The sequence below is a fragment of the Lygodium microphyllum genome, chromosome 14, assembly GCF_053477565.2.
Source record: "Lygodium microphyllum isolate KBCC chromosome 14, Lygodium_microphyllum_v1.1.10, whole genome shotgun sequence".
Taxonomy (NCBI): domain Eukaryota; kingdom Viridiplantae; phylum Streptophyta; class Polypodiopsida; order Schizaeales; family Lygodiaceae; genus Lygodium; species Lygodium microphyllum.
In genome coordinates, this window is record NC_141148.1 from 78040805 (window position 1) to 78061031 (window position 20227).

Below are 20227 nucleotides of genomic sequence, written 5' to 3' on the forward strand. Positions count from 1 at the left end.
GAGCTCATGTGTAAACTACAAGTGACAACTAAATTCACAAAATTATGTTCCATCCACTTACACTAAACTCAAAGAGTTATGATCCATTTAACAACCTTCCAAGATTTCAAGACTTGTTAAAACAAAGACACAAAAAAATGGAGACATTACAGTCAAGACAAATTGCTAGACACAATTCCTTTTTATCAAAGATTTGACTTAACCTCAATGACCCTCAAGAATGGGGTCATTGTGATGTTGAGCTATCAAGGGTAGTGTTGTTAGGGCTACATGTGCACAGTGGTAATCCGTAGTCTTTCTAGCCCTTCAACATTCTACATACAACTCAGCTTAGCTATCTCATGCCTAACTTCATTCTAGCTTTTAGAAAGGTTTTATTAGTTTTTCCCTAAGAAACCACCACCATTTGCTAGCTATGTTATTCAATTATGTATCAATTAAGACTTGCTTTTAATGCCCAAAAGTCATTATGTGCCTTCAAAACTTTGTACTCGAACTCGAGGACATGGAAGAGCAGCTCAAACTTGCAGCTTTATTGAACTATTATAAAGCTATAATCTTGCAACATATTCCATAACCACAGTAATTAAAGAGGTAACTACACTTGGGTCCCCCACAGTGAATCTTTCTGCTGGTGAAATTGGCAGAGCGGCAATCAACCACATTTGTAGGACTTTATAGCCTTTGGATAAGAAAACCAGCTCTTTTTTCAAAATGTAGTGAAGTATGTGGCCTTGGAACCATCTCCTCTTTCAAAAAGAAAAAAAGCTGGCGGACTTGCACAGGCAGTACCACATAGGGCAGTCTTGCTCAAGTGCCACAAAGCAAATTTGGATAGAGCATTCACATTTTGCTGCAGACATTTCAAGTAATGACTCCACGTAAAACAGAAACAGAGGAGACACCCCATGTCAGCTGAATGATACCTGTTTTATTCATCACACTTGTTAGAGAGGTTTCACCCAAACAAAGAATGTGGGGTAAATTTGACCTCTCTCCTGAATGAATGAAGTATATGAAGAACAAATTTGTGCAACATACCACAAAAAAATGCCTCTCTTTTCTGCAATAAGCTGAATGAGGGGGAGATTTCTCCAAAAATCAGACTGCAGCAACATCCCCACTGATAGGCTGATTAATCAGTTGCAGGTATCAAAACAGGATATTTGTCAATACAATCTGTCCAAGGGTTGTTTGCTTGAGGCTTCACAGTTTTAAGGGCATGCCACACTGCACTGTTGCACTTGAATCCACTGCCAAATGCGATTTGCCATATCCGGTCACCTTTATGCATCCTACCCTTGGCCTCAGTGTATGCCAATTCATACCAGATAGACGATGATGAAGTGTTCCCAAAGCGATGAAGTGTCATCCTTGATGCTTCTACATGCTGTGGTAAAAGCTGCAGATTCTTCTCGAGCTCATCAATAACGGCCCTACCACCAGCATGTATGCAGAAGTGCTCAAATGCCAGCTTGAAATCCGGAATGTATGGCTTTATTTTGACATTGAAGAGTTTCTTTGCAACAAGGGTAGCAAAGAAGAGCAATTGCTCAGATATTGGCAGAACAAGTGGACCTAGCGTTGTAATATTGGTCTTCAAAGAATCACCTGCAATGGCCATAAGGTCCTTTGAAAGAGACACACCGAGCTGTCCAGCATCATCTTGCTGCTGATATACACAATGGAAAGCTTTATCATCAGCGCCTTTATGAGTTCTGACAGTATGAATGAGTCGATATTTGGCCCTCCTTTTCTCTTTTCTCTTGTTTGACAATAGCACAGCTGCTCCTCCTACTCTGAAAAGGCAATTGGGGATAAGCATAGACCTGGAATTGCCAAAGTACCAATTCTGGGTGATATTCTCTGTGCTCACAACCACAGCGTACGTGTTTGCATGCACTTGCAAGAGGTCCTTTGCAAGATCTATAGCAATAACACCAGCGCTGCATCCCATGCCACCAAGATTGTAGCTTTGGATGTTACCTCTGAGGTGGTACTTGTTGACAATCATGGCAGAGAGGGATGGTGTGGGATTGAACAGGCTGCAGTTGACCACTAGGATGCCAATGTCCTTAGGGTTGATGCGAGTTTGCTGTAGCAACTGGTCAAATGCACCAAACATGACCTGTTCGGCCTCTGCTCGAGCAGCAGCCATGGTTGGCTGCGGCGGGAGCTCGTGCATCGCCTGTGGGAGGTACGTCTCCTCCCCCAAGCCAGATCTCTCTAGGATCTTCTTCTGAAATTGTAGACTTTGTGCATCAAAACACCCTGATTTCTCAGAGTGATCCATAAACATGGAAGAGGGGATAATGAGGCTGGAGGGGGGCTTAAAACACGCATAATCGACGAGGTAGACGGACCGCGGCCGGGACATTAGATAGACCGTAGACACGAACACAAGAAAGGACGAGAAGAGCAGGAAGCTTACGAGATTGTACTGTAGGTGCACCCAGAGCTGCCATAGATCTTCAGGGCCGACGGTGCCGACCTGGATCAATGATCCCAACAAGAGGGGGATGAAGAGGAGCTTCAGCAGGTGGGTGATGAGGTAATGGTAGCCCAATTTGACGTACTTCAGGTTGACTGTTTGCAGGAAGTCTGGGAGCCTGCGTCCGGGGTTGATTTGCAGAGAGACTAGGTCACCAGACACGGGGGTAGCAGGGGAGGGAGCCATAGATGAAAAAAGGTGTTTCAATGCCTTCTTCTTTTCTTCCGCCCCCCTTAATCAGACGACTGATACTGGCAAAACGTTGCTTCAATCTCCTCTTATTCGTGCATCTCTTGAAGCTGCTGCTTCTTTTTAATGTCTTGATCTGTCGATTGATTCACCAAAAAGTCGTCTTCTTCTTCTTCTTCTTCGTGCTGCAAGCTCTGCTTCTTCGTCGTCGTCGAAGATGAATCTGCTCCAATCTCTCCTTATCGTTGTCCTCTTGAATCTGCCTCTAGTTCTTCGATCAGGCAAATTGATGATTGATGATATATATGCAAAGCTCTTCTTTTGTGCAGGGATGGAGGCACAGCAAGTGGGTAAAGGCGACGGACTTTTTCCAGGAAAATGCATGCGACCTACCAGAAATTCAGAAGAGAGAGAAGGAAGGGAAAGAGAGAGAGCAAAAGGCAGCACACGTCTAGCCGCCCCTGAACACGCTTTCGTGGTAACGGTCATCGCACCCAATGCAATACCTACGCCATGCATTTTACAGCTGCATGCTTATGTCATGATTCCCAAAAGCCTTCTAGAATTCTACTTTCTAATGGCTTTACGACTCCCAGTGCTCCCCTTGGTGTGGAAGTTGGAACATTTGGCCGCCCCTTGGAATGAATCGTTTCAAATCATACATCTTTAAAACGCGCAAATATTGCTATGTATTAAGGTTCCATAAGGTAAATTACTAAGTTCTACAACTTCAAACCCAACTTGGGTAAGCTCGACACACTCTTGAGGAGCTTGTAAGCAACCTTATAAGCGCCAACCGGCCACCCTTTACGCACTATCATGACCTCCTCTTTACCTGTGGTTATGTTAAGAGGAATTTGAGCAAGAAGTTTTTCCAAAAACAAGGGTGTTTCTATGTTCCCAATGTGATCTAATAACTACACTTCTAACCACATTGCACATCTTCAACAATCCCTCATTGTGATGAAACTGTGAAACATAAGTTTGAAGGCAAAATGCATCCCTGGAGTTACTCCTATTAGAGGGGTAGTGATTGGGGAAATTTCTCAAAACTTCGAGAAAATCAAAGTGAAGCAAAAAACAGTGCATGCAAACATGGACATGCAATTAGTAGTAATTCTTCTCAATGGGGAATTGAGTTTTTAATTATGGAGTCTCAAAAGCATTTTGTTAGCAAACAAGCCCTCAAAGAAGCCAACAAAGAATGGTATTTGGAAGTACACAAAAACAAGAAATAGAATAAACATGGAAATGCTACTTATTCTTAACACATTGAAGAATGTAGATTGTCCAAGGAAAGCTTTAGATAGTGCAAGGGCAACTAGTTAAGCACAAAATGTTTACCAAAACTCTTAAGAATTTGACTAATGACTTGTAGAGCAAAGTGATAGATGGAGCGCAAGAGCAACTAGGTAAAGACAAGATGTCTACCAAAACTCTTAAGAATTTGACGGATGACTTGTGGAGCAATGTGATGAATAGAATGCTAGTCTAGAAATGGAAATTGGGTTGGTAAATAAAATATTAATGCCATTGCTTAAAGTGGAAAGATAGATTTTGCAAAATTTGGATGTTGAAGTTGAGGAGGCAATAAATCACAAGTGATGGGGAACAAGAGATTAGGAGTACTCTAATTGTGGCTATCAATCAAGCATGGATACAAGGATGGGTTGTTATACAAAGACCTCATGAAGTGTTGCAATAATATTTTATTTCAAAACATTTGGCAATGGTATTGAATGGCAAAAATAGCAATCTTGTGCACGTTTTTTCCATAGAGATGGGAATGCAAGATCTTAAAGCAAAGTAACATGATGCATTGAAAGTAAAGTTATAGGGTGCACTCAAGGGAAAAAGGCTACCTAAAGAGCAGTTGGCAAAATTGATGTGAAAAAGGATATGGATGCAAACGTTTTAGTTTATCACATTTTAAAAGAAGTGATTTTTGAGTGTGTTCAATTTGTGGTGCAGTTAGTGCCTCTACATAGTGAACAACACGATGTAGGGAAAATTGGTTTAGGTGAGGTAAAAAACATGCATGTTGTAGCTTTAGTTATTATAGTCTCTCAAAAGGGCATCCTATTTGCAAGTGGATTTGGGGATCCATTACCCAAATTCATAGTGTTGCATGTAGATGGTTCTAATATTGCTTTGATCATGATGGTATGATAAAGAAATTAAAACAAGTTCAAGAAGATGGAGTTGTCAAAGTGGATCTTGTTGATGATCCACATGAAGATGGAGCTATGAAAGTGGATCAAGCTATCAAAGTGGTTTGTGAATTACTCACATGAAGTGAGGGAGAAAGGGTCCTCTACTACCAGAAACCAATCAATTTATGTTCACCTATCATCAAGTTAGATCATAAACCTTGCCTAATTTTCCCTTAAAAGGGAAGCCCTTTTACTGTTTTTCTATCACAACACAAACAAGGAAAACAACCAACACAGAAATCTACTTTCACTACTCATAATTTGGTCATAGATTTCTTGAATGAGAAAATGATAAAAAACAATATTTGGTCAATTTGTGCTTTGGCACAATGATTAGTATTTGTGCTAAGTTGAGTAGGATTGCAAGTGCATGCCTAGCTCATAAAGTAGTACTAGAAGCCGTGTGGATAGTCTAGAGTTTAGTACATTGCTGATGAAGGGAAAAAAGAGAACAAGACAAAGGGGGGGAGGGGGGGGGGGGGGAAGTAAATAATGAAAAGATCCCCAAACTTGAGAGCATCAAGAGCACTTTGGAGAACTCTACAACTTAGGACAAGTGTAATGAAGGAGACCTAGGAGGAGAGAGAAGGATAGAAAGGAGAGACTGCAGAAAGGAGAGAGAAAGAGGGAGAAGATGAGAGAGAAAGACTAGCAAAAGAGAGAGAAAGATAGGAAAAGGGAGAGAAAGAGAAGGGAAGCCATGAAAGTTGGAAGGAAGGGTAAAAGGAGATTTGATTATTGATCAACTAATGCCCTAATTTGGTCTCTCAACATCTTAAATACCCCATTAGTGTAATCTAGTAATCTCGTGCTAACCTCGTGTCCTACCCTTCTATCCCCACTCTTTTTTTTCCATCCAAATTTTGAAGTTTTTTGCCCTAAAAAACAAAAACAAGACTTATTGGTGGGTGTGGCTCATAGGGGGAGGGGTTTGCAGAGTACTACCATATTTAGCATTTTAAAGGATACGATAGGTATGGGGAAGTACAATCTCATGTGGATTTGAGACATACAAATGTGTATAGGATGCACACAACATGTCCAAGTTGATAGCGTATGAGTTTGGCCACCAATTCTTTATAATTAGGGGCTGACAAGGATAAGCATGCTGTCTAGAACAAGCCTATTGGAGAAAATTGGTCATAATTTCCTATGAGCAACTTCGATAGAGGTGTGTGTCATGTCAAAATGAAGCTCATGAAGCATACTTTCACTTGACTATCATTAATGCAGGGTAAAATTTGTTCTAAAATAGTGTATTTTCTGCAATGTAAACTAGGGCAAAGTTAGCTAATCCTTAGTCAAAATTACACACTTGAAGTAGGGGGGTGCACTAATGAAATGTAGATTGAGGTAGGCCTTTTCCTAAACCATTCGTTCCCTTCGGATCATATGGATAATCTACATGGTAAGTATCCGAATACCATATTAGAGAATTTGGGAATCCCCCAAGTTCCACTTTCAAATGAGTAAAGGTTTGACCAACTGGCTAAATCTTAGCCCCATATTTGAGAGTGGGACTTGGGGGATTGATCATATAGTATCTAGGGAAAATTTAACCTTCAAGTAAGGGGATAAGATTTGACCATGTGTCCAAATATTAATCACATTAAGAATTTCCAATCTTTATGAAAATTTTCAAATTCTTGAATATGTGGTTTCAGGGGCATAAGGGTCATCCATACAAGCATGGGTCTCTGCACTACCACCGTGGTAAAAAAAGATAATTGTGATCCAATACATGCACTATATCATAGAAGTGATTCATGGTGTCATCCTCAAGCATTGGTTTGGTGCAAGACTCACACTGACTCGCATGGTAGTATGCATTGACTTTTCCATAAACTCATCCGAACCCATTGTGCCATGTAGGACTGGAGTAAATGAGGATGCAATCACCATTGCATTCATTGCATGAACCCCTAGGCATTGCATGTCCATGAGCCGCACACTTGTGGCTACTACTAGGCCGTCAAAGTTAAGGGGCTTGAACTAAAGGGGCTCCTTCTCATGAACCTGCAGTGAGGTGCGCTCATCATGGCATCATTTGTGAGAAGCATCATGTTGCTCATAAGGATACTCATGCTACTCATAGTAATGATCAAGTGGTTGATGATATTGAGCTCTCCGTTTTACTGATAGTGATGTTGCTCACCATGTATATACTCATATACATTTCCATGATGCTGTCCATGGACATAAGTTTTCTCAGATGGCTGTCCGTGCTCATGACCATAATGCAACTCATAAGAATATGCATAGTTATTAGATGCATACTGCTGCTCATAATATGCACAATCATCATATGCATGATGACCATAAGTAAGCACACGCTATTGCTTTTGCGCATTGGACCCATGCCACTGATCACGGTACTAATAATTTCCATGAGAATGCCCATGTTGCTGCTCATAATCATGCTCATCAATCCTTTTAATTGCATCCATTTGAGCAACTACAGTTGTAAGGGCTTTAATTTTGTCATTGCTTGCTTGGGCTTGAGTGTTGGTGGTGGCTGAGATGGATGAGATCAGTTGGTCCATATTAAACATTAATGTACTATCTGTCTCCATTAATCTGTTGTATCTTTTAGCCTTGATAACTTCTTGTTGCCCTAGTGCAGCATTCAGTGCATTCAATTTGGGATGTCAAGTGTGAGAAAAGGAGCTAGAATTGAGAGCCATGATTGATTTTTTGTGTTGCATACACTATTGCACTGAGTGTTTACTACCTGCAACAAGGTATTGGAAAATGGAGACTGCCATGATGAGCCAAGGTCTTTGTGTGATGTCTCCAATAGGCACTTCTTCTAGAAGTGTGCAACCTCAATTGGCACATAGTAGTTGCAACTTTCATAGCTCCATCTATTTTGTATGCCTCTACAATCCTAAATGCTTCACTTGAGGATTTAGGAGGGGCACATGTCTTCAAAGTGAGAGTGCATCAAGCATCCATAGACCACTGTTGACAAAAACTAAATGGACTACAAATATTTATTCCAAGAAGGTAGCTTTCCCATAGTAGTAATTATTGAAGCAATTTGGCAAGCCTTCAAGATGACGTGTAGATCAATGCTCAAGAACTATTGAAAACCATAAGTAGTGGCATGAAGTCATCAACATAATATCAATACATTAAGCAAGCACTTTTTAGGCCACTTCTAGTAGTTGCTGCTACTAATGTTGATCTTATCCAGGTCCAAAATTGATGCAAGTTTAAAACCAATGTAGCCACCACAACTATTATTGCAAGTTCCAAATCAAATCATCTGCATAGGTGCCACATCTCTCAAATGATAAATGCATTGGGCATGAGCAAATGGAGCCTCCATAGGTGCAATAGACCAATTTGATTAGGTTCTTCAACTGTGACCTACAAATGTGGCTCAAAGTCCCTTGGGTCTCAAGGAAAATTATGATCTCTATGTGTTTAAGTTGCTCTTCTAGTATACCATGAAATAAGATGCCCACACTTTCTTGTTTTAAAAAAATAGTTGATTCTATAATCTTTGAGTTGCATTCATTTAAGGTACTCCTCATATTGCTGCTTGGAGTCAAAATTTTGGATACAGTTTGCTTATTTAAATTCTCATTTCAGTTTGTTTGCCTATAAACCTGATAGCACAAAGACTCCTCGTAAATTTTTAGCAACTTCTTTATCGATGCCTCCTTCTTTCTAATGTTTCTCCTTGTTGCTGTTTTGGTCTTGTAGGCAGCTCTTCTGGTCTTGCTATGTAACCTTGTTCCTTTGATAAGGAACTTTTACTAGTTTGATAGGCCCTCTTCCAAGGGACCAAAACTGCCTAAAGTCCTCTACTGTGATGCTTGATCCATTCTGAAGCTTGTCGGAAGCATCCCAAAGATATGTGCATGCAACAGTTCACCTTGAATGTCGACCTGAGTGCCAATTACCAAGATGTAAATAGATAGGTACAAAGCACATCAAGTGAACCAAATCCCATTTAGTCAATAGTAAACAATCCTGGGGAGTTTGTCTCTGCTTCTTTACCATAGAGGTGACCAATCTCAGGAATCTTCCATAAAGGAATACCCATGGCAACAAAAGCTGACCAATAGTAGAAGTAGGTCACTACAACAATAGTCTTTGCTATTTCAATAGACCTCGAGGGTTGAGAGACACACAACCCAGTGGGTACTATAGAGAGAGAAGCAACCAATGAGCTAGAAGTTCATTTCACTTAACTTTGTGTTTAACTCAACCATTCGGTCAAGCTTGGCCTTGAACTCTGGATTTTCCACACCAAGCACATCACAGGATATTCTAGTAGTTTTCCTATTTGTCTCAATAATCACATGCATATCAAACTCCTTCATGTTAAGACCGAATGCCTTCATAAAATGTTGTCCTTTAACAATCATTTAGGGATTCCAACCAATGATATGAAGTTAATATCAAGGCTAAAAGAGATTGTTTCAAATAGCCTAAGCTCATCCCCCATGTTGCATTATCTTTGACATGCTCATGCTCTTCACTCAAGATGTGGCCCACTCGTTCAACCTTCCTCGCATCACTATTTGGCTCCAATCCATAGCTAGCTTCACTATGAACCTCCACATCCCCCAACTTGTCCAAGAAGGCCTCCTTCCTATCAAAGTGGAAGGGTGTAATAACAATCACATGATAAGAAGCATACCAAGGCATCCCCACTTGCATCATAGGACTTGCCATCAATTTTGCTAGATGACATGTCAAGCTACATGTCTCAGTTCAGACTGCAGCCATTTCATCATTTGCATGTGGTAGATATCATTCTTATTAACACATTCCTTGCTCTAGAAAAAGGAGTCTTGGAGATTCTACGAGAGCAGTATAGAGTTGTTCCAACATGGCCCTTTATCCCACTAGCATTCATGGATGTGAAATAATCAACAGATAAGTGGATAGGGACATGTTTGTGGCCAGGGGATAACAATTACTTGCCTTGGCTCATTAATAGCAATCTCTGTGGGACAACCCATTATGATTTTGTCTATCTACTAGTAGGGGCTTGCTTGGAAATGGTAGCTTAAAAAATGTCTGAAGCCTTTCTTACTGCCATGTTGGACATTAGGACGTGCTCTTTGAGTATATGAAGGGCCTCCAGGAAGCTAATAAGTCCTTAGATATGGATGTAGATGAACAAGTTTTTGCGGGTCCAGCTTGCAAACTCCTTAACTTCCCTTGCAGCAGCTACTACACTTGTGGTTTTTTCAGGTGTGTTATGAATGTTAGAGGTCTCACACTATATCATTTGAAAAGTCATCTTTAGAAATATTATCTAGGAAAGCAACCACATAGAGAAGCTAATATTGATGTGGCAAAGGCTTTGGTTTTAGATGGGGTCCTTTAGCAACACCTTCTATAAGTGCAGCTAGTCAAGAACCTGTAAAGACTACTTAAACGCAACCTTACATATTCAAATGGGAGTACGGAGGATGATTCATGAACAACTTGAGGTACAAATGCTCCTCCAATACTTTCAAGTCATCCAAGTTCAAAAAATGACCTTCATTAGTCTTTGGGTGGCTGACAATTGCATATCATTGTAATATCCATTTTGCTCCACTTGTAAATAACCCTTTCTCTCCAACCCCAGAGCTTGGAGAAAACATTCATATAGCTTCTTTATGTTTTCTGCTTGGTCAGCATTGATTCCAAGTTCAATTACGGTTTATGTTCTTCATAGTATCTAATGCTTCAACCTATCCTTGAGATATTGAGTAACAACCCTACTACGAGATGGCCACCCACCATTGTCTTTAGCAATGTTTCTTACACGTCCATCCTCTATTCCAACTTCCTATGCAAGGTTGGTTGTTTCTCTGGAATTAGCAAGGAAACTTAGGCCTTTAGCGTTAGGGGAGTTTTGAGGTCTTGAAAATGCCCTGTAAGAGATCCTAGAGAGAGACAATATTTTAGAAAATAAAATAATTTTTAGATTTTTAAAAACTTTTATATTTTGGAAAGTAAATATACAAATTTAAATGTCATTGTCATGATATTCTCATGGTCACATCAAACCTAGAAATCTAGGCCGTCATAAAGGTGATAAAGATTGTCATAATGAAGATCTTACTCATCCTTCAACTTGAATTATGTTTGACGTTTGATTACTTCCCTCCATTCTCACTCTCTTCTTTCTTTCTTGTCCTCACTAGTTTCTTCTTCATTTTCCTTCTTGTTTCTAATTCACATAGCTTTTCAATCTAATCTTCTAATCACATCCTTAGCTATGGATCGATCATGCAATGATCTCTATAGCTCTAGTAAAAGACATCTCTATCATCTTCATATTGAGTTGGATAGTGAGTATGAACCAATAAGGAAGAGAACAAAATCCATTACTATTATAGAGTCTACAAAACATATACTTATGTTTGAAGGAAAGAAGAATCTTGATCTTTGGTAGATGGCAGGCTATATCCCAAGATCCTAGCAAAAATAGCACTCCACCTTTCTATAATAGCTCTTCATTGATGAGGTTCATTGGTGATGGTTATAATGGGTTTCTAGGTTATACACTTGGTCGTAGAAAAGGATGACCTCAGATTGGAGAACCATCTTTTAAACATAACAATGAGCTGTTGTAGAAGCTAGAGGGCTATCAATAGAGGATTCATTCATTGGAGAAACGCATCAAATCTTATCAACGAAAGCAAACTATTTTAGGCCTTCCAAATTGACAATAGGCTCTTAAAAATATTGTGAGTCTCAAATGAGGAGGAGGTAGTTGTAGTAAAAGAATCCAAGCAGTAAGGCATATTTTTTTTCGATTTAAAAATATTAAATATGGCTTTGTTTGTTATGTTGATTTTGTTTAGATCTCTTCTTCAAACCGAATGCAAGTGAGAGAGTTTGTTTAGATAGTATTGGTATCAGCCCAGATGCTTATATTACAACTTTTCCAGCTTTTATAATCAAATATGAAGCAAGGACAAGTATGCAATTCCATACTTCCAAGGCCATCTATGGATTAGAACTATCAGACAAAGAGTGAATAACAAAGTGATAGAGATTCTGGGTGAGCCTTTCCATATTAAGGCTAGCTTTAAGGGCAAGAAAAAGGAAGTTGTATTCAATGAATTCAACAATATTTTCCTTGACTTTCCCACCTTACAATGCTTAATGATCAAATTCTATGACTTTCACTAGAAGAGGCACAAGAAGTGGCTAAATTTGTGGTTAAACTTGATGAAAGTGAGATTTTGAAATGCACAAAACTAGAGAGGGTCTCTATTACCTTGATGAGTAGAGCACTTTCATCAAATCATCATTGCAATCACTCAATATCATTTAGCGTTTAATCAGAACACAAAACTTGGTGGCTAGGAGCAATCAAAGTAGATACAGAGGATTTTGATGTATTGTATTGGGGTTTTCATCGAACACCAATCCCTGATGTTATTAAGAGATAACAAGCAGGAGAAGAGCTATTTATTGAAGGATTTGGGAACTATAAGATTGAGTGGCATATAGTTGGTGACTTAAAGACACTCAAATATGTGTACAATGTATCAAAGGGAGCCAACTCCAGGTCTCCTTGCCTATATTTCATATTGCTAGCCATAGAGTTGAACTCAAGCAATTGGAATAGAGCTCCCTTTAGGCACAACAACGATCCACAATTTAAGCCAGTCCTAGATATTCATTTAGTGAATGCCCATATCTGTACACTTCATGCACTTTGTAAGATAATTGAAAAGCTTGTTCATCTTTATATAGGGTTTTCATGGAAACTAAAGCCATTATAAGTTAGAATAGATTTTAAAACTGCAATTTGTTTGCATAGTGGTAATGTTATAATTGAACCAGATCTTCAAAAGTCTAAGGATGTCAACTGTGTTTCCAAAAAGCCGTCTATTGGTGGAGTGAAGACTAGAAGGTTCCTAGGCTTTCACGGGAGACTCGGTAAGATGAACTCTTGGAATGGTGACTCAACTATTAGATACAATCAGTGGAAGTCCGTACATAATGCAGTTAAGGATCATGCTGATAATGGATAAGCTTGGAATAGAAAAGTCAATGTTTGGGAAATACTATACAAAGTATTCTTTTATTGTGATAAAATTGAATGGAATGATTATGATCTCAAAGACTTTAAAAACCAATTGACCTTTTTAAAAAGACAATGATGGAAGCTTAGGGTAATCAACACTTCACCCACTATATGGTAAGAAGTTTACATATGTATGTCTCTTTATTGTCTAACTCATATAAGGTTATTTTATTAACTTTCTTTATTTGTTAACTATGCAACATATTTTATACAACCATACTCCATATTTTATCATGAAATATGGATCTCTATCTATGTGGTCAACCCAAGGTATGGAAAAATCGCATTATCAAGCAAGAACAAAATACTTTAGACACACAACACATGGAGGTGGAAGATACAAAGCAAAGAGTTTATTAGAGATCTTCCAATGGTTCTACAGCTAAATTTGGCACAAATTCAAGCTCAAAGACACAACCACATCATGTAATATATCATCTTTGGCAAGGACTATACAAATTGTCACCCAAAGATGAAAATAGGGATAAACTCTTGTGCAAAGCAAATATTTTCAAAATGGTTACAGAAAAACTAGACAAAGAGATGGAAAAGAATGGGTTTCAAGAAACCCTTGACATCTTTTAGTCTGACTCTGTTTGCAAAAGAGTCTCTAGTTTCAAGCAATTCACTAGGTCCTCTAGAGGAATCTTTTGTTTCATCCCACTCAATGAGACCTCTACATTTCATGAACTCTTGTTTCCTATAGCCCGGAAGGAGCTTCAAATTATTGGCATCTCCTACATGGGAGAGAAAATAAGAGCCAAGAACTCCAAAGTATCATTCTCTAGATCCACTATATCTAGGCATGAAGCCAAAAAATCTTACAACCTCCTCCTTCTCCACCAAAATTATATTATCTGATCCTCTATTGAAAAATTGGGATCCAATCATCTTGGAGATTGCTTTCAAAGCCATCATTGGCAAGCTTGGAGAGCTTGATAACCTGCTACAATAAATTGCAATTGTTTGATTATTTAAGCTTCCAATATAATGGCCAAGACCTTGAATTTTGCCAAGCTTCAATGGCCTTGAGCCCTTGGCTCTTCCAAGAAAGTTGTTTGTATCTTCAATTTCTATCTGCACTATAAACCACAATAGTGTAAGATGTCAATAGATAAATATCCAATAATATTTATCTATAATACATAACATACTCTAATACAAACCACAATGGATATCTTAGTATTATCTTCCAATCCTTAGGGTTTTCATATTCTTCAATAAGACTATCATCATAAAGATTTATTGAATTTTTTGGTTTCTCCTCTGATGGAGACTTTAGTTTCTCTTCATACCCCATGTCATCAATACCAAGTCTCTACTGAATTTGTAAGAACTCTTTCTCTATAGGTAGCCCATCCTTTTCATATTCCACGATCTGATTAATACATAATGCAAGGCTATAGAGCTATCTTGAAATTATCTCCCTCAACATCAAGACTTGCTAGCAATTCTTGTTCATAATCTAAAAAATTCTTATCAGTTTGATCTCATGTTGCAAGTATTTCCAAGTAGTAAGCTTCTCTAAGATAAAAAAAAGGTGTTGAATTTCATTTAGCAATACATATCTCTTTTTGTTGATGAGGTAATCGAGAAATGTTGGAATACATTCAAGAGGACTTATTTCAAGCTTTGCACTCAACTCTATCTCCTTTTCTTCCACTTTTGTAATGTTCTCACTTTTAAACAAAGCAATATCAAATCCTTGCACTAATTGGTTCTCAACATCCTCTTGGAACATTTTTCCCTTCTCTTCAACCTCTTTATATTTTCTTACAATATCCTTTGTCTTCTTCTCTTGTATTGTATCTAAAGAACAACTATCCATATACTGAAGATATACAATAAATCCAACATCCTTGCATACAAGAAGATATTGATGCCAATTTTGATGAAAAGGGCAATTTGCTTCCCACTTCTTGAATTCCTCATCAATAAGGCTTAACTTTGTTTGCAAAGTCGTTCTAGCAGCATTGGTAACTTCCACTACATCACTATGATGGACAAATCCCTCAATCTTTAGGCCTTCCACATGTCTATCATAAAACTCCCTATAATCCTTCTGTTTGTCTTCAAGATCTTTCAAGAGATCTTCCAAATCAAAGGGAACATTGAGCATATCTCTGATGTAACCAAATCTGGATGAATTTCCAATGGCATGGAGGAAATCAAAGTATCCTCCATTCCCTCTAGATAAATATTCCTTTTAGTCATCCTGATTACTCACAAAACCAATTCCTGAAAACAACAAGAGAAGTTTAGGGATACAATATACCAATCCACATTTTCTCACATCCAAAAAATTTGTCTAAGCTAATGCACAAACATCAAAACCACATTATTTTACATATGTACAAGATCAAAGCAAGATTGCTAGAAAAATTCCATCAAAACCTTCATGACCTTTTTTGCTTTTTGATATTTTGTGAGGAAATCACTCTTGGCTTTGAATTTTGCCCTTCTGATGTATAACATGATCATTAAGGGAACTTGAGCAAGGCTTCAATGTTCTCTTCCTCCTCTTAAACTAACAAACGCAAAACAAGGGGCCACAATGACACTGTACTTTATTCATCTTGCATGTCTAAATCCATATATCATACTCTACATTTGAAAATGCTTGTGTAACATATCATACATGTTAAACTGGAGGAAATAAAACAATAATGCCTTATGAAACATGAATTGACTCTTTAGGCAGCAAAGTAAGCATGAAATTTTGTGTTTCATCATCGTGCATACATTATTCTATTTGGAGGACTTATGAAACATGATAAGGGGGGTCAAAAACATTTTGTAGATTGATAATATCGTGTCTCATAAGGCAACTAATTGTTTCAGAGGAAAAATAGCATATGTAATCATTTTTAATACCTTGAAATAGCTCATTCAACTATTTTTCAAAGCTTGTAGAAAAAAAGTGACAAATAGGCATTTGTTACCTGAGAAATGTATTGCTTCCTAAGAATAAGTAGGTTTTTTTGGGGATTCATGTACTTTTGGCTTGTGAACAAAGGATATGGTTATGAGATAGAAAACAAAATGCATGGAAGAACAATTTACATAAACACAAGCTCGAGTTCTTGTATATATATATCAACGGTCACCATGCGTTTGTTCAGAAAAGTACCATGCACTAATTCAGAAGAGCTATATTTAAGGTGAAAAAGAAGAGGTTAAAAATTCTCATTTTCACCTGAAAAGCAATGCCATAAAAGTGCCATCATGTCTGAAAATGTCAGTGACACATGGCACAAGTTTCGAGGCAACAATAGTCTACTCGTCGCACGTGTCAACTTAACTACGCATAGTATAACAGTCACACGTGTGAATGAAGGTTCTTTAAAACCAATTTTTGAACCAAAAAAAGTATTTTTTCGAAGACTAAGCTCTTTCCTTGCTCCCAAACACTAACATAAGGTGACTTCATACAACTCAAAATTCTTCAGTACCCACCACACAAGGTAAGATTTCATCACCCAGCATACAACGTGCTAAAGTCTTAGAAATGATTTTATTTGGAAAATTTTTAGTTAGCTCAATAGTGATGTTATTTTCCAAATTACAAACGAAATTTTCTTCAAAATCTTCTTCGAATCTATCCAAATTTTCTCCAAAAAAGTTTGATGTATGAAACATGATAAGGCATAGCTCTCCTTCATGTAGAGTACCCAACTTGCATTGCATACGTTGGGAGGGGCTGCACTATTTAGTCTACCACTAAGTGATTGTAAATGACATCATATCAAAGATTTGGAGGTCTTTGGCCCAATCCTCCACTACTCTACAACTAATTAAAATATCCTATTTTGATCTAGTCCTTTTGTTTTTGAACTCCCAACAAAGATTGGTTTGGGTAACTAAATATATTGGTTACCATGCTTCTGTGTTCAATTGGAAATTTAAAAGATCCTAGCTAGTCCAATAGCAAAATCATATTCGAATGGCTAATGAGAACATATTTCAAAATTTTCTTCGAATCTGACCAAAATTTTTACAAAAAATTTGACATATGAAACACAAAAAGGAATATGTCTATCTCATCTAGAAGACCTAGTTTGCATTTCAAGCATCAAGGGGTTGTATTGTTTGATGGAAATTCGAGCTGAAATGATATCACAACTTTAATGAATTATTGAAATTTGGTTTATCATTTGATAAAATAACTTATTGCCAAATAGTGAATATATAATTGACATGGGTTGAGGCTATTTGAATATTGTTTATTTACCACTAAGTGATTGCAAATAACATTATATCAAAGATTTGGAGAGCTGTCCTAATTTTGAGTTGTTTCTTGTTTTATCTGGACATTTCAGATGGCTAGAACTAAGGCCACAGTAAGGATGCAGAAAGTTGATCCTAGAGGCCTTGCTTCAAAGATCCATTAGTACTCCAAGTCTTCCAAACTTACAAGGAAATCAAAGCTAAGGAGAAAATTTTCACAGCATGTTATATGCCTAAAGGAGATTAGAAATACAATGAAGACTGGATAATGCAAATCCACCAAGAAAGATGCATTTGACAGACTTAGAATTCAACTTATTGCGCTTGTCCCTAGGAACATGGCAAAAAGCCTCACAACCAATGACACACAAATGAGCATATGATAGAGGTTTTTCAGACCATGCCTCCTTTGCAATCTGATAGTCAAGAGTAGTGCATGGAGATCAATTAATAAAATGTACGGCAATAGTAATTTCATTTGCCCAAAAGTGGTGGTAAGCCTGCTTAGCTAAGCATACTATGAACTCGCTCTTAAATCATCCAATACATATGCTTAACCATATCATTTGGGGGTGGGGTGTACAGGGTGGGCAATTGATGCTTATATCCCTCTCATCACAAAACTTCTCAAAGACTTAGATACATACTCACCTCCATTGTCAAATTGTAGGCATTTCAGCATATACCCAGACTAGTTCGGGCAGCTCTCAATTGCATTTAGGAGGCTGTAGAAGATTTTTTGATTGAGTTTTTTCAAGATTCCTACATCTATGTTGCTCATGCACATAGGCTTACACTTATAGACAAAGACATGATAATTCTTAGGAGGTTGAGATACAGGATTTTAAAGGTCCTTAAGCCAGTTTCCCTTTTTTTTCTGATGTAAAGACTTTCAATATTTTAAATGTGACTCCATATAGAAAAAACAAAGGTGATCCAGGTCCTAAGGTTGAAGATGTCACCCATGAAAAGGACACAAGACTACATGAGAAAGAGGAAAAGGCATAGAAGAGTAGGCAGATAAATGGAGGGAGTATAAAAGGAAGAAGGCAGAAGAAAAGGAAGTAGAGTAGCTCCCATCTTTTGAAGAAGAGCTACCTACATTCTTGAAAGGGGTGACCCTTAAGGACTTCAATGTCTATTGATTTTTGCCTTGTGATATTAACAAAAGATCAAATATGGTATTTTTTGACTCTGATTGTGTTCAAATCCTCAAGAATAAAATGAGAGAAGTAAATGACTCTATTCTTCTTTGCTGGGATGAGGTATAATTTACCAAAATTTATTTTTACTCACTATATTTTTCTAGCAATAGGCTTTCATATTGATGCTCACTATCTCCATTCCTTTACTAGGTGTGTAATGCATGAACTCCCCTTTGATACCCAAGGCAGCTAGAGTATCAAAGAAAGGCAAAAGGACTCCTAGAAAGGATGTCCCTTCTCCTAAGAAAAGTTCTTAAAAAAAGATGTAGCTTTGCCTGTAAGCCCTTGTGTGTATAAGTCATGGAGATAGCCGACAAAATTTTGCCACAAAATTTATACATGTATTTTATATTTATAATAAAGAGATCTTTGCTTCAGTATCCTTGCATTGTATATTCTTCTCTCTCCTCACTAATATTTGTAAAAAATATGTTACAAATGTTTATTAATTAGAAAGTGGAATTAGATATACATCTAAGTGGATATAATATGATATAAAAACTTACTCGTTTGTTATTAAGTTGGAACACAAATGAGCATGGTAATTTCAATATCTTTATTCTATAAATCCATGCTCACTTGATGAAGTGTACATGATGATCTAACCTTTAGGATTGCAAAATGTCCTCATTGAACCAAACATCAAGATACACTATAGGATCTTTGCTAAAATTATCAAGATTTTGGTCTAAAGCAACTAGAATACCACCAACATAATGCCATCTACTATAATAAAAGCTAAGGATGAAATTTCAAGTAGAAATCATATATTTACAAGCTGTAGAGTCCTGATCTATAATAACTATAAAATTTCCTTATGTCCTAGTGTCCCATCCTTCATCAAACAATAAATTGCATAGCATGATCATATGATGTTAGTCTCTTCACTGAAAGCATGGACTTTGATATTCTTATCTTAACATTAGAAAAAAAGTTGAAAAATATATTAATAGGCATGAACAAAGTAACTTTGCTTAGCCTATTTGAGATATTAGGTTTTAATGCCTTGTGTATCTCAAAAAATATTTTACATCTATAGCCCTTACTAGTAGCTGGACTTGGCAAAGGCCACTCAAAGCTTGGAAAATCGGGCAAAGGAAGGGGGGATATTGATCCCCAATAATTGTATTGCATGGGGACAATATAAGAATGGTCATAAAAGAATATTTCATTCTTTGCAAGCACTAACTTCTTTTTTTTACCTTTGTACATTTTTTCTCCAATCGAACCATGCATAACATCAATAACATCAACAATAAACTCGACGAGTTGCCATTCCTTAAGATTAGAGGGATAGACATCTACAAGATAAACAAAAAATGTTATAATGGGAAACCTTAAACCAAGTTCAAGAAAAGAAAGACTTTAAGAATCAATATTTTACAATTTGGTCTATGCATTGGAAGATTTGAAGTTTGAGGTTCCAAATATAGCTCTCTAGGCATAAACACATGTTGCACAAGTACCTCTTCTATGCTATTTTTATTTACTTCAAGCTTGAAATCTCGAATCCTAAACTTCCAAATAGAGATGAATGAGCTCTCATATCTTTGCCTTTTCCCACGTTTTGGTTACTGCATGGTAATCCAATTTCCTTTTCTAATGATTGTAAGAATCCATTTTCCATCTTTTTGGAATGAGTTAAACACTGATATGGATGCGATTTGGGAGCTTGGATGCCTTATTGAAGGTCGAATTTATGTGTCCATGGTAGAGAGAGAGAGAGAGAGAGAGAGAGAGAGAGAGAGAGAGAGAGAGAGAGAGGACAAGGCTACCACAAAGAAGGGAAAAAAATAAGTGCCAAGAGTTTTACTGATTTGAATTTAGATTAAACTAATCATTATCA

At 37.5% G+C, this 20227-nt stretch overlaps 1 pseudogene across 1 annotated transcript; it reads right to left on the reverse strand.

The window, feature by feature from the left end:
* Positions 1 to 283: 283 nt before the first annotated feature.
* LOC148025751 (3-ketoacyl-CoA synthase 4 pseudogene) lies at positions 284 to 3163 on the reverse strand (annotated as a pseudogene). Its single transcript, XR_015693140.1, has 2 exons — positions 1042 to 3163; positions 284 to 926 (listed from the first exon to the last, which is right to left on the reverse strand). The product of XR_015693140.1 is annotated as a 3-ketoacyl-CoA synthase 4 pseudogene (transcript).
* Between the last annotated feature and the right edge of the window lie 17064 nt (positions 3164 to 20227).